Genomic DNA, 15,285 nt, shown 5'->3' with positions numbered 1-15,285 from the left:
AAACATGGAAAAACAACAACTGGCACTTGGCACTATGTCAATAGGTTAGTACCAAAAAATGATATAAAGTGACTATAAAATGATTATAAAAAATCCAAGATTGATAATAAAATAGCATGGAACAATCAAAAATTATAGATACGTTGGAGACGTATCAAGGTGCCACATCGAAGTTGCATTTGGTATTTGAAAATCAAACCACCCTTTTGATACATAAATTTTGTCCACATGCAAGTGTGTTTGTGTTCTGACCCTCTCCCGCGTCATTTTCGCCAAATTTATGAACATTAGACAAGTCGGATGACGCAACAGACACGGTTCACTCAAACTAACCGTGTGCCATGATACGTCTCCAACGTATCTATAATTTCTAATTGTTCCATGCTATATTATATTCTGTTTTGGATGTTTAATGGGATTTATTATAGACTTTTATATTATCATTGGGACTAATCTATTAACCGGAGGCCTAGCCCAAATTGTTGTTTTTTGCCTATTTCAGTGTTTCGAAGAAAAAGGATATCAAACGGAGTCCAAACGGAATGAAACCTTCAGGATTGTGATTCTCTGAACAAACGTGATCCAAAGGACTTGGAGTCTACGTAAAGCAATCAACAAGGAAGGCACGAGGCAGGGGGCGCGCCCTCCACCCTCGTGGGCCCCTCGTTGCTGCACCGACGTACTTCTTCCTCCTATATATACCCATATACCCTAGAAACATCATATACGGAGCCAAAACCCTATTTCCACCGCTGCAACCTTCTGTACCCATGACATCCCATCTTGGGGCCTTTTCCGGCGCTCCGTCGGAGGGGGCATTGATCACGGAGGGCTTCTACATCAACACCATAGCCTCTCCGATGATGTGTGAGTAGTTTACCTTAGACCATCGGGTCCATAGTTATTAGCTAGATGGCTTCTTCTCTCTCTTTGGATCTCAATACAAAGTTCTCCTCGATCTTCTTGGAGATCTATTCGATGTAATTTTTTTTTGCGGTGTGTTTGTCGAGATCCGATGAATTGTGGGTTTATGATCAAGATTATCTATGAACAATATTTGAATCTCCTCTGAATTCTTTTATGTATGATTGGTTATCTTTGCAAGTCTCTTCGAATTATCAGTTTGGTTTGGCCTACTAGATTGATCTTTCTTGCAATGGGAGAAGTGCTTAGCTTTGGGTTCAATCTTGTGGTGTCCTTTCCTAGTGACAGTAGGGGCAGCAAGGCACGTATAGTATTGTTTCCATCGAGGATAACAAGATGGGGTTTTTATCATATTGCATGAAATTATCCCTCTACATCATGTCATCTTGCTTAAGTCATTACTCTGTTCTTATGAACTTAATACTCTAGATGCATGCTGGATAGCGGTCGATGTGTGGAGTAATAGTAGTAGATGCAGAATCATTTCGGTCTACTTTTCACGGACGTGATGCCTATATACATGATCATACATAGATATTCTCATAACTATGCTTAATTCTATCAATTGCTTGATAGTAATTCGTTTACCCACCGTAATACTTATGCTCTTGAGAGAAGCCACTAGTGAAACCTATGGCCCCCGGGTCTATCTTCCATCATATTAATCTCCCGTCAACAAGCTATTTCTGGCGCCGTTTATTTTGCTTTCTTTACTTTTAGTCGTTATCATAAAAATACCAAAAATATTATCTTATCATATCTATCAGATCTCACTCTCGTAAGTGACCGTGAAGGGATTGACAACCCCTTTATCGCGTTGGTTGTGAGGTTCTTATTTGTTTGTGTAGGTGCGTGGGACTCGCGCGTGGTCTCCCACTGGATTGATACCTTGGTTCTCAAAAACTAAGGGAAATACTTACGCTACTTTACTGCATCACCCTTTCCTCTTCAAGGGAAAACCAACGCAGTGCTCAAGAGGTAGCAAGAAGGATTTCTGACGCCGTTGCCGGGGAGATTTGCGCCAAGTCAAGTCAAGATTTGTGTCCCGACAACGAGCCATTTCTGGCGCCGTTGCCGGGGAGATTTGCGCCATGTCAAGTCAAGATTTGACTCCCGACAACGAGCCATTTCTGGCGCCATTGTCGGGGAGTCTATGCACAAGTCAAGACATACCAAGTACCCATCACAAACTCTTATCCCTCGCATTACATTACTTGCCATTTGCCTCTCGTTTTCCTCTCCCCCACTTCACCTTTGCCGTTTTATTCACCTTCTTTTTTGTTTGCCTTTTTCTCGCCAGATCTATTGTTTGCTTGTGTTACCATGTGCCTTTTATATGCTTGCATCTCCGCTTGCTAAAAATCTATTGATATGGATCCTCATCCCCTTGCTAATCTTTTTAAGAGATCCAATTATGATGAACCAATTTCTAGTGATTTGAGTGCACTAGATTATCTTTATGAGGTTTTGCTTGAAATTCGTGAATCTAAAAATTGTTATGAAGAGCTTTATGAAGTGATTCATGATAGATCTTTGAATAAAAATCATGATTGCGATGATTCTACTATAAATTCTATTGATGTCAATTGTGCTAATAATATGCAAAATCCTAAGCTTGGGGATGCTTCCTTTGCTATGTCTACTACTTGTTGCAATGATCATGATTGGGGTGATTCTTCTTATGATCTTGAAAATTTATTTAAGCTCCATGATGAATATGAGATTGATAATAATGTTTGCAATAATATTGAAAGTGGGTTTGGAAGAGTGTTAACTTTGGATCCCACATATTTGGAGAATGTTCAATCTTATGAAGTTTTTGATAAAAGTGGGTTTGGAGAGGTCATGACTTTAGTTAATATTAATCCCGCTATTTCGGAAGAGTGTAAACTTTGCATGCATGTGGATCATGTTGAGAATATGTTATGTGATAGCTATATTGTTGAATTTTCTTATGATCCTACATGTAATTACTATGAGAGAGGACAATATGGTTGTAGAAATATTCATGTTACTAAATTACCTCTCATTATGTTGAGATTGCTATTGTTTCTTTCCTCTTCCTTGCATATGCTAGTTTTTGCTTGCTATGATAATTTGTTTGCCTATAAAATACCTATGCATATGAAGTATGTTAGACTTAAGTGAGTTTGTCACATGTTTTATGTTGCTCTCTTTGTGCTTCAATTCTTGTCTTTCATGTGAGCATCATTAAAATTATCAATGCCTAGCTAGGGGCGTTAAATGATAGCGCTTGTTGGGAGGCAACCCAATTTTATTTTAGTTTTTTTGCTTTTTGCTTCTGTTTAGGAATAAATATTTGATCTAGCCTCTGGTTAGATTTCTGTTTATGTTTTAATTAGTGTTTGTGCCAAGTTAAACCTATAGGATCTTCTTGGATGATAGTTATTTGATCTTGCTGAAAATTCCATAAAACTTTCTGTTCACGAAAACAATTGTTTAAAATCACCAGAACGTGATAAAATATTGATTCCAATTGCAGTAGATCAATACACAAATTGTCTAGGCCTTCCTATTTTGGTAGAAGTTTTTGAGTTCCAGAAGTTTGCGTTAGTTACAGATTACTACAGACTGTTCTGTTTTTGACAGATTCTGTTTTTCGCGTGTTGTTTGCTTATTTTGATGAATCTATGGCTAGAAAAGAGTTTATAAACCATAGAGAAGTTGGAATAAAGTATGTTTAACAACAATATAAATAAAGAATGCGTTCAATACAGTACCTTGAAGTGGTGTTTTGTTTTCTTCCGCTAACGGAGCTCACGAGATTTTCTGTTGAGTTTTGTGTTGTGAAGTTTTCAAGTTTTGGGTAAAGATTTGATGGATTATGGAACAAGGAGTGGCAAGAGCCTAAGCTTGGGGATGCCCATGGCACCCCAAGGTAATCTAAGGACACCAAAAAGCCAAAGCTTGGGGATGCCCCGGAAGGCATCCCCTCTTTCGTCTTCGTCCATCGGTAACATTACTTGGGGCTATATTTTCTTCACCACATGATATGTGTTTTGCTTGGAGCGTCTTGTATGATTTGAGTCTTTAATTTTTAGTTTACCACAATCATCCTTGCTGTACACACCTTTTGAGAGAGACACACATGATTTGGAATTTATTAGAATACTCTATGTGCTTCACTTATATCTTTTGAGCTATATAGTTTTTGCTCTAGTGCTTCACTTATATCTTTTAGAGCACGGAGGTGGATTTGTTTTATAGAAACTATTGTTCTCTCATTCTTCACTTATATTATTTTGAGAGTCCTACAAAACAGCATGGTAATTTGCTTTAATCATAAAAATTAGTCCTAATATAATAGGCATCCAAGATTAGTAAAAAAATCTTATGAGTGTGTCGAATACTATGAGAAGTTTGATGCTTGATAATTGTTTTGAGATATGAAGATGGTGATATTAGAGTCATGCTAGTTGAGTGGTTATGAATTTGAGAAATACTTGTGTTAAAGTTTGTGATTCCCGTAGCATGCACGTATGGTGAACCATTATCTGATGAAGTCGGAGCATGATTTATTTATTGATTGTCTTCCTTATGAGTGGCGGTCGGGGACTAGCGATGGTATTTTCCTACCAATCTATCCCCCTAGGAGCATGCGCGTAATACTTTGCTTTGATAACTTGTAGATTTCTGCAACAAGTATATGTTCTTTATGACTAATGTTGAGTCCATGGATTATACGCACTCTCATCCTTCCACCATTGCTAGCCTCTCTAATACCGCGCACTTTTCGCCGGTATCATACACCCACCATATACCTTCCTCAAAACAGTCACCATACCTACCTATCATGGCATTTCCATATCCATTCCGAGATATATTGCCATGCAACTTACCACCGTTTCGTTTACTATGACACGCTACATCATTGTCATAATTGCTTTGCGTGATCATGTAGTTGACATCGTATTTGTGGCAAAGCCACCATTCATGATTCTTTCGTACATGTCACTCTTGATTCATTGCATATCCCGGTACACCGCCGGAGGCATTCACATAGAGTCATATTTTGTTCTAAGTATTGAGTTGTAATTCTTGAGTTGTAAGTAGATAAAAGTGTGATGATCATCATTATTAGAGCATTGTCCCAAGTGAGGAAAGGATGATGGAGACTATGATTCCCCCACAGGTCGGGATGAGACTCCGGACGAAAAAAAAGAAAAAGGAAAGAAAGGCCATATAAAAAAGAGAAGGCCCAAAAAAAGAGAGAAAAAGAGAGAAGGGACAATGCTACTATCCTTTGTCCACACTTGTGCTTCAAAGTAGCACCATGATCTTCATGATAGAGAGTCTCCTATGATATCACTTTCATATACTAGTGGGAATTTTTCATTATAGAACTTGGCTTGTATATTCCAATGATGGGCTTCCTCAAAATGCCCTAGGTCTTCATGAGCAAGCGAGTTGGATGCACACCCACTTAGTTTCTTTTGTTGAGCTTTCATACACTTATAGCTCTAGTGCATCCGTTGCATGGCAATCCCTACTCACTCACATTGATATGTATTGATGGGCATCTCCATAGCCTGTTGATACGCCTAGTTGATGTGAGACTATCTTCTTCTTTTTTGTGTTCTCCACAACCACCATTCTATTCCACATATAGTGCTATGTCCATGGCTCACGCTCATGTATTGCGTGAAGATTGAAAAAGTTCGAGAACACCAAAAGTATGAAACAATTGCTTGGCTTGTCATCAGGGTTGTGCATGATTTAAATAATTTGTGTGGTGAACATAGAGCATACCCAGACTATATGATTTTGTAGGGATAACTTTCTTTGGCCATGTTATTTTGAGAAGACATAATTGCTTAGTTAGTATGCTTGAAGTATTATTATTTTTGTGTGAATATTAAACGTTTGTTTTGAATCTTTCGGATCTGAATATTTATACCACAAATAAGAGAATTACATTGAAAATTATGCTAAGTAGCATTCCACATCAAAATTTCTGTTTTTATCATTTACCTACTCGAGGACGAGCAGGAATTAAGCTTAGGGATGCTTGATACGTCTCCAACGTATCTATATTTTTTATTGTTCCATGCTATATTATATTCTGTTTTGGATGTTTAATGGGCTTTATTATACACTTTTATATTATTTTTGGGACTAACCTATTAAGCGGAGGCCCAGCCCAAATTGCTGTTTTTTTGCCTATTTCAGTGTTTCGAAGGAAAAGGATATCAAACGGAGTCCAAACGGAATGAAACCTTCGGGAACGTGATTCTGGGAACAAACGTGATCCAGAGGACTTGGAGTCTACGTAAAGCAATCAACGAGGAAGGCACAAGGCAGGGGGCGCGCCTACCCCCTGGGTGTGCCCTCCACCCTCGTGGGCCCCTCGTTGCTCCACCGACGTACTTCTTCCTCCTATATATACCCATATACCCTAGAAACATCATATACGGAGCCAAAACCCTATTTCCACCGCCGCAACCTTCTGTACCTGTGAGATCCCATCCTGGGGCTTTATCCGGCGGTCTGCCGGAGGGGGCATTAATCACGGAGGGCTTCTACATCAACGCCATAGCCTCTCCGATGATGTGTGAGTAGTTTACCTCAGACCTTCGGGTCCATAGTTATTAGCTAGATGGCTTCTTCTCTCTCTTTGGATCTCAATACAAAGTTCTCCTCGATCTTCTTGGAGATCTATTCTATGTAATCTTCTTTTGCGGTGTGTTTCTTGAGATCCGATGAATTGTGGGTTTATGATCAAGATTATCTGTGAACAATATTTGAATCTCCTCTGAATTCTTTTATGTATGATTGTTTATCTTTGCAAGTCTCTTCGAATTATCAGTTTGGTTTGGCCTACTAGATTGATCTTTCTTGCAATGGGAGAAGTGCTTAGCTTTGGGTTCAATCTTGCGGTGCTCGATCCCAGTGACAGAAAGGGAAACGACACGTATTGTATTGTTGCCATCGAGGATAAAAAGATGGGGTTTATATCATATTGCATGAGTTTATCCCTCTACATCATGTCATCTTACTTAAAGCATTACTCTGTTCTTATGAACTTAATACTCTAGATGCATGCTGGATAGCGGTCGATGTGTGGAGTAATAGTAGTAGATGCAGAATCATTTCGGTCTACTTGTCACGGACGTGATGCCTATATACATGATCATACATAGATATTCTCATAACTATGCTCAATTCTATCAATGGCTCGACAGTAATACGTTTACCCACCGTAATACTTATGCTCTTGAGAGAAGCCACTAGTGAAATCTATGGCCCCCGGGTCTATCTTCCATCATATTAATCTCCTGTCAACAAGCTATTTATGGCGCCGTTTATTTTGCTTTCTTTACTTTTAGTCTTTATCATAAAAATACCAAAAATATTATCTTATCATATCTATCAGATCTCACTCTCGTAAGTGGCCGTGAAGGGATTGACAACCCCTTTATCGCGTTGGTTGTGAGGTTCTTATTTGTTTGTGTAGGTGCGTGGGACTCGCGCGTGGTCTCCTACTGGATTGATACCTTGATTCTCAAAAACTGAGGGAAATACTTACGCTACTTTACTGCATCACCCTTTCCTCTTCAAGGGAAAACCAACGCAGTGCTCAAGAGGTAGCATGCCACGCAGGTGCCCCTGTCATGCACACATCTGCACAGTACATTGGGCTCCATGAGGCTCCCCCTCTCAAAAATATCTGCCCACCTCCAGGGTTTTTCTGTTTCATAACTGTCAGTGTGGAACGACACCTATGGGATCACAAGAATCCCTACTACGGTTGCCGGGGCGCAGGGTTGCAAGAAGAGCAGGATCAGTAGTCAGCACAAGGATCGTTTACCCAGGTTCGGGCCGCGAGGATGCGTAAAACCCTAGTCGTGCTTTGGTGGGTGTATTTCTGAGAGTTCTTGAGCTCTCGAACTAGCTATGGCGAGTGCGTGGTTCGAAAGAGCCGAATCCTCCTCCAGTATGCCATGGGCCTCCTTTTATAGGTGAAAGGGGCTGCCACAGTGGCATACATGAGGTGGAAAGGCGTACAGTATTGCGAGCTTATTGCTCGTATTACAGGACAAGTCACATTTAAAGCGCCGCTGAGGTGTCCCCTAGCTTTATCGGGGACGTGGGCGAGGCCCGTCCCGTCCGTCGCCGCTCCTCCTCGCTTCGACATGCGCCCTGGCCAGCGATGCGTGCGGCGCCATGTAGGCAGGCAGGCAGTTGAGGTGGCGCGGTGGTAGGGTCTTCACGAAGATCTGCATTCCGCCACGCAGGCGCCTGCTGAGTTGGCCTGGAAGCTGCATGTTGCCATGCAGGTACCTGCCCAGCTGGTTTGGGCTGGCAACTGCATGCGAACGGCGGTGGAGACTTGGCTGGTGCGGGCCTGGCAGTGACCCTGCTGGCGTCTTCGGTGAGAGCCTTGCCGGGGGCCCGGCAAGGGTCTTGCCGTGGCGCGCTGTCGTCCCCGGCAAGAATCTTGCCGGGGGTCTCATGGCTCTCCTCGGCAAGGATCTTGCCATGGATCGTTGTCTTCTAATCCTCATCTGATCTTGAATATGTCTTCACAAAGATCTGCATGCCACCACAGAGGTGCCTCCTGAGCCCTGGCCCCACGTGGCTGATGGTGTTGGGGACGTGGGCTCAAGGGTGGCTCGCCCTATTGGTGTTTGGGCTCGCTGCCCCGGCAAGGGTCTTGCCGGGGCTGCTGAGGCAGTCCCCGGCAAGGGTCTTGCCGGGGGAATCTGCTCCGCCCCTCTACTTCTTTGCGTTCTTGGTCTTGGCGTTGCTCTTGCTCTCTTGGGCTTCTTTTTTGCCTTGGTTCACCTCCCCTGCTCTGCTTGACGTGGCCGTGGGCGCGGCTTCGACTGCCCGTGCACAGGTAAAGGGGTACAAAGGTGCGCCCCTTCTTTTGTACACCGACAGGAACCCTCGGGCCTGGGCCACACATAAGTGCGACACGTTGTTGGGCCAGGCCCAAAAACGGTGCGCGGGCAGGCGGGGCGGTTTTTACCGCGGTAAAACTTTTCGCACGCCGCACTTCCCACGACCTGTATTGAATGCGCGACGTGGAGGGGCGCGCGTGACATGGGCGGCATGCGTGGGGTGGTTCCTGCACGCATGCGTCACATCACAATAAATCGGCAGATCACGCCTTCCCCATGAAAGGGGGGAGGCGTGGAGGCGTGGCTTATTTACTGTGAGGGGCCGGGTTGCGGTCTTCAAGGCGTCCACACCCCACGATCATGGCGTGGGGAGAGGTCGCTTCACCCGTCCCCTCGATTCTGCACGTTTGCCACGCGTCCTCCATGCGCTTGGGGTGGCAAGCGGTGGAGGCGGGAAATTGGGCCGTCGCTGGTTGGGGCAGCGGGTCGGCCTCGATTCCCTGCGCCTCTAGTGGCTGGATTGGCCGAGCGGGGCGGCCGAGCCCCGACCCCACCCCTTTATAAGGAGGGGAAGGGGGATGGCATCCCGCACTCTTCTGTCATCTATCTCCTCCTGCTTCTGCTTCTTCCTTTCACTCGCCATGGAGAAAGGGAATCCTGGTCCTTCGTCGGTGGCGGCGAGGGTTGCCGCTCGACAGCGCGTCCCTCCCCCTCCTGAGCCCGCGGTGGTGGAGCCGCCCGTGAGGGGAAGGGGGAGGGGGCGAGGCCATGGGCAAGGCCGGGGCAGAGGTCGTAGTGCTCGGGGAAGAGGAGGACGGGGCAGCGCGCCAGCTTCGCCCCCGCCAATGATGCCTTTCCCGATGGAAGGCCATGTTGGAGACCAGCCTCGCGAGTTCTTCAACAGGCTGCGCCGGCCTCCGCGTCACCGTCTTCGTCTTCCCGCCCCGTTTGCACGGGAGATGGAGCGTGACTCGCCCCAATGCCTCAGATTGCACATGAGGGGTTGTGGGAATGGGGGCACGCGGGTCGACGTCGACTTCCCAGCTCCTCGGGTCATGTACCTCCGTTGTAGATGGAAGACGTTCGCTCGCATCCACAGCCTGACGGCGGGGCTCGTCCTCTACTTCAAATTAATGGAGGACGGCCTGCTCTCCGTCAAGGTCTTCGGAGACTTCGGGACTCGCCTGAAGTGCTGCGTGGAGAGCTCCTCCGATGGAGATTCCGACGATGGAAGCTCTTCCTCGAGCGAAAGTGATGAGGAGGATAGCGGGGCAGATGACGGGGACGAGTCCGACTAGGCGTCGGACGCCCCGCACCTGGGTGGGTGCGGCAGCAGCAGCATCTGCACCTGGCCGCTCCTCCGGCAGAGTTTTGCCGGGGGTGGGGCCAGCTCCTTGAACTTCTCGGGGCCGTCTCCTTGGGCGGCTGGTGGCGGGAGGCTGCGGAAGAGGAAGAGGGCGGGCGACAAGGCCGTCAACTCGGCGTACGCGGGCACTGACGCCTTCATCGCGTATTGCCGGTCCTGCCGCCTCGTCTTCCAGCTCCTTTCCCGGCACCGTCATCACCGGCCCACCCGTGGGCGGCCACCGAGGTGTTCTCTTGGTGCTTTCTGCTGCTCGTAGCTCGCCTAGGCGCCCCTTTTGCCCTTTCACTTCCTTGACCTGCCTCCTGAGGAGAGGGACAAGAAAGGGATCACGGGCATCTCATCTCTTTTTTAATCTGTAAGCCTTCGGGCCTTGTTAAATTTAAAACTTGTAAACCCCCTTGTTCATGTTTTTCATTCCGTACGGACTGTACCTGTGTGGGATGTTTTTGATGAAAAAGGGATGTTTGTCGGGTTTTTCGTTCGTGGATAGACCCTGCGACAAGGAGGAAATCCTTGTTACAATTTAAGATAAACGTTTTTCGCCCGGCAACAGGCCTTGCCGTCCCCCCCACTTCGCTCGACCATTCTCGCGCCCTTGGCGGAGGCAGGGATAAAGCGGGCTTAGGCTCCTCGTTCTACTTCCTTGCCACCGCGACTACAACCAATCCGGACCCAGGAGATAATCCTTGGGTATAGAAAAGGGGAGCACGGTGGCCTAGAAATAAAACGAGGTTTGACATATCCCAGTTTCATTTCGAAATGCATGATAGAGGATGAAAGACTTATCTGGATCTGCAGCCCCCGGCAACCTTGTCTTGACGCGGTTGGATCCTTGTGCTTGCAGCCCCCGGCAACTTTGGTTTGCGGGGGTCGGGACGCCAGTCCGTTTCCTTTCTTCCAAGTAGCTCAGCAGAAGTGCCCATGTGCCCTGCAAACCAAAGAAGGACAGAAAAGAAACAGATAGACGCGCACTCGACCTCTAGGCTAGGGGTTAGTCGCCGCTAAGCACTATCAACCCTAACCAAGGAAGAGACTCGACCTAGCATGCATGCTATAACTTAGGGCGCCAACGCTTCATTTATTTATGCTCAGGGTCTGCGCCTGGCTTTGTACAAAGGGTTACATGCCTTGCCGGCAAAGCTTGTACAAAGGGTGGCTTGCCGGGAGGCCCGGCAAGCCGTGCCTTATGGGTAAAACTTGCGAAGATGCTCGATGTTCCAGGAGGTGCTCACTGGGACAGCATCTTCGGTCTCCAGGCGGACTGCGCTGGGCCTGGTGACTCGTATTACCCGATAAGGGTCTTCCCACTTTGGCGTCAACTTGTTGGAATTCTTGGCCGACTGAACACGCCGAAGAACAAGGTCGCCTTCCTCAAAGCTTCGGGCATGAACCTTGCGGCTATGGTAGCGGCGCAAGGCTTGCTGGTAGCGTGCTGCTCTCACAGCCGCCCGAAGACGATCTTCCTGGAGCATTGCGTCATCTTGCCGCAACTGCTCTTGCTCAAGCTCATCATAAGCGAGCACTCGAGGTGACCCGTATATGAGTTCCGTGGGGAGAACTGCCTCCGCCACATATACTAGGGCAAAGGGGGTCTGACCGGTGGCTCGATTTGGTGTCGTCCTGATCGACCAAAGAACCGCCGGCAACTCATCAATCCAGCGCCTTCCACTCTTGTGTAGCTTGTCAAAGGTCTTAGTTCTCAGGCCTCGCAACACTTCAGCATTTGCCCTCTCCACTTGGCCGTTGCTCCGTGGGTGTGCCACGGAAGCAAAACAGACCTTGCTACCGAGGTCTTGAATGTATTGCATGAAGGTGTGGCTTGTGAACTGCGTGCCGTTGTCGGTGATGACTCTGTTTGGCACACCAAAACGGTAGACCAGTCCCTTGAAGAACTTGACGGCTGACTGAGCAGTCACCTTTCTCAGTGCTTCCACTTCCGGCCACTTTTTGAACTTGTCGATTGCAACGTACAAGTACTCAAAGCCCCCGACGGCATGGGGGAAAGGGCCCAGTATATCGAGCCCCCAGACCGAGAATGGCCAGGAGAGAGGGATTGTTTGAAGGGCTTGAGCTGGTTGATGAAGCTTCTTTGAATGGAACTGACACGCTTCACACGTGGTTACTAGTGCCGTCGCATCCTGGAGGGCGGCGGGCTAGAAGAAACCTTGCCAGAACGCCTTGCCAGCAAGGGCCCTCGACCCTATGTGGGAGCCACATATGCCTCCATGTATCTCTGCCAACAGCTCCAGTCCTTCCACCCGGGGGATGCACTTCAATTTCACACCGTTCGGCCTCCTCCTGTACAGGACGTCATCGACGAACTGGTACAGGGCAGGCCGATGGGCTGCTTTCTCCGCTTCTTCCTGCTCCTCAGGAAGCTCCCCTGTTTGGAGGAATTCGACGGTATGTTGTGCCCATGCCGGACCCTGGGGCTCGACGGCAAGGACCAAAGGCATTTCTTGGGAGCGGCTGTCTCTACGGCCAGGGCTTGACGCCCTGCCGGAGCCAGTTGCTCTTGGGCAGGCTCAGTGTGCACGGCAACATCCTTGCTGGCCGTCCCAGGGGCTTGGCGGGAAGGTACTTGCCGGGACCTGATTTCCTCCGCTTGTTCTGCTCTATTGATGGTTCGACGGATGGCTGAGTTAAACGGAGCAAAAAGGTACCTGGCTCCACAGGTAGCTCGAATGCAGCACGCTTTGACAGGTAACCGGCGATGTCGTTCTCCGCTCGGGGGACGTGCTCCGCTTGGACGCCGTCAAAGCGCTCCTCCAGCTTTCTCACCTCATCTACGTAGGGCTCCATATATGGGCTCTGGCAATCCTTGTTGACCTGCCTAACAACAAGCTGCGAGTCACCCCTGATGATGAGCTTCTTAACCCCGAGGTCTATCGCGATCCTGAGACCGGCGAGCAATCCCTCGTACTCAGCAGTGTTGTTGGTGGACATCTCCCTGGGAAAGTGCATCTGGATAACGTACTTGAGGTGCTCTCCGGTGGGTGCGACGAGCAGCACACCGGCACCGGCGCCTTGCAGCGAGAAAGCCCCATCAAAGTACATGATCCAGTTGTGGTCTGCTTCCTTGCCGGGGAAAGTGGTCTCCTGGATTTCTTCGTCAGGCGTTGAGGTCCATTCTGCAATGAACTCCGCCAAGACTCTGCTCTAGATTGTCGAGGTACTTTCAAACTTCAAACCGAAACTTGATAACTCCAAGGCCCATTCCACAATCCTTCTGGTTGCATCTGGGTTATGCAGTATCCGTTGCAACAGGAGGCGGGTGACGACAGTGATCTCGTGGGCTTGGAAGTAATGAGGCAGCTTCCTCGAGGCCATAAGGAGGCCGAAGAGCAATTTCTGCACACCGGAGTACCTTGACCTAGCTCCCTGCAAGAGGGAGCTGACAAAGTAAACTGGGTGCTGCATCATCTTCTTCTTCTGCACCACCTCACTCGACTGCGCGGGCACTGCCTTGGTGGCATCAGACTCCGCCGGGGGCCTCGCCTTGCCGGCACCAGGCCCTGCTGGGGGAATCTTTGGCTTGCCATCTGCTAGTTCTGCCGCCGTCACTGCCTCCTCGTCGACCTCCCTCTGCGCCACCAGTGCGGCGCTGACCACTTGATTCATCGCCGCCAGATACAGTATGCCTCTTGTGGTTTAGGCGCAACCAGTATTGGCGTGGAGGAAAGGTATTTCTTCAGATCCTGCAATGCTGCCTCGGCTTCTGGGGTCCACTCTATTGGGCCTGCTTTCTTCAAGATTTTGAAGAAAGGAAGGGCGCGCTCGGCGGACTTGGAGATGAATCGGCTCATGGCGGCGACGCAGCCGGTGAGCCGACGCACATCCTTGATCCTCTTGGGCGCCTCAATCTGCTCAACAGCCTTGATTTTGTCTGGGTTTGCCTCGATCCCGCGCTGCGACACAAAGAACCCGAGAAGCTTGCCGGGCGGAACGCTGAAGACACACTTCTCAGGGTTCAGCTTGAGGTTGATCTTGCGCAGGTTGGCAAATGTCTCTTCCAGATCTTGCACAAGAGTCGCCCCGTCTTTGGTTTTGACCACTATATCATCCATGTATGCTTCCATATTTCTATGGAGCTGGGGTTCAAAACCAATTTGGACTGGTCTTGCAAACGTCGAGCCAGCACTCTTCAACCCGAAAGGCATCCGTAAAAAGCAATACGTACCACATGGGGTGATGAATGATGTCTTCTCTTCATCTTCTCTTGTCATGAAGATTTGGTGGTAGCCTGAGTAGGCGTCGAGGAATGACAACAGATCACACCCGGCCGTGGAGTCAACAATCTGGTCGATGCACGACAACGGGAAGGGGTCCTTAGGACAAGCCTCATTGTTGTCTGTGTAGTCAATACACAGCCTCCACTTCCCATTTGCCTTGCGCACCACTACCAGATTGGCCAACCACGTCGGGTGGAGCACTCCTCTCACCAAACCTGCCGCTTCCAACTTCCTGATCTCCTCTGTGATGAACTCCTGCCTCTCCAGAGCTTGCTTTCTGACCTTCTGCTTGACGGGCCACGCATGAGCACAGACAGCTAGGTGGTGCTCAATCACCTCCCTGGGAACACCGGGGATGTCAGATGCTTGTCACGCAAACACGTCGACATTCGCCCGCAGGAAGGTGACGAGCGCGCCTTCCTATTTGCTGTCGAGGGTGGAGCCTATGGTGAAGGCCCCTCCCGTGCCATCCTCCCTGACGGACACCTTCTTGGTCTGCGGCGGCTCAGCTCTTGATTTCTTGCTCTTGCCGGTAGAACTCTCTGGCACGTCCTCGACGGTAGCACAACACTTCGAGGAGGTGCGCTTGCCGGAGTGGGTGCGAGAGGTCTTGTCGGGCTTCTTCTTCCCTCCCAGGCCTTCAGCGGCAAGAGCAGGTGCCTTGACAGCAGTTGCTGCAATTGCTTCCCGGTAGAGTTGGTCGGCGCAAATTAGCGCGTCCTTCTTGTCGGAGGGGAGGAGATGATGGTCAACGGCCTGGGCATCTTTTGCATGTTGTAGGCGTAGTGTGATGCCGCCATGAACTTGGCTAGTGCCGGGCGGCCGAGGATCCCGTTGTAGGGCAAGGGGATCTCGGCCACGTCGAAGATGATCCTCTCCGTCCTGTAGTTCAACTCTC

Source organism: Aegilops tauschii, chromosome 5 (assembly GCF_002575655.3).
Source record: "Aegilops tauschii subsp. strangulata cultivar AL8/78 chromosome 5, Aet v6.0, whole genome shotgun sequence".
In the NCBI taxonomy this organism is placed as follows: Eukaryota; Viridiplantae; Streptophyta; class Magnoliopsida; order Poales; family Poaceae; genus Aegilops; species Aegilops tauschii.
Note: the sequence above shows the minus strand (reverse complement) of the source record.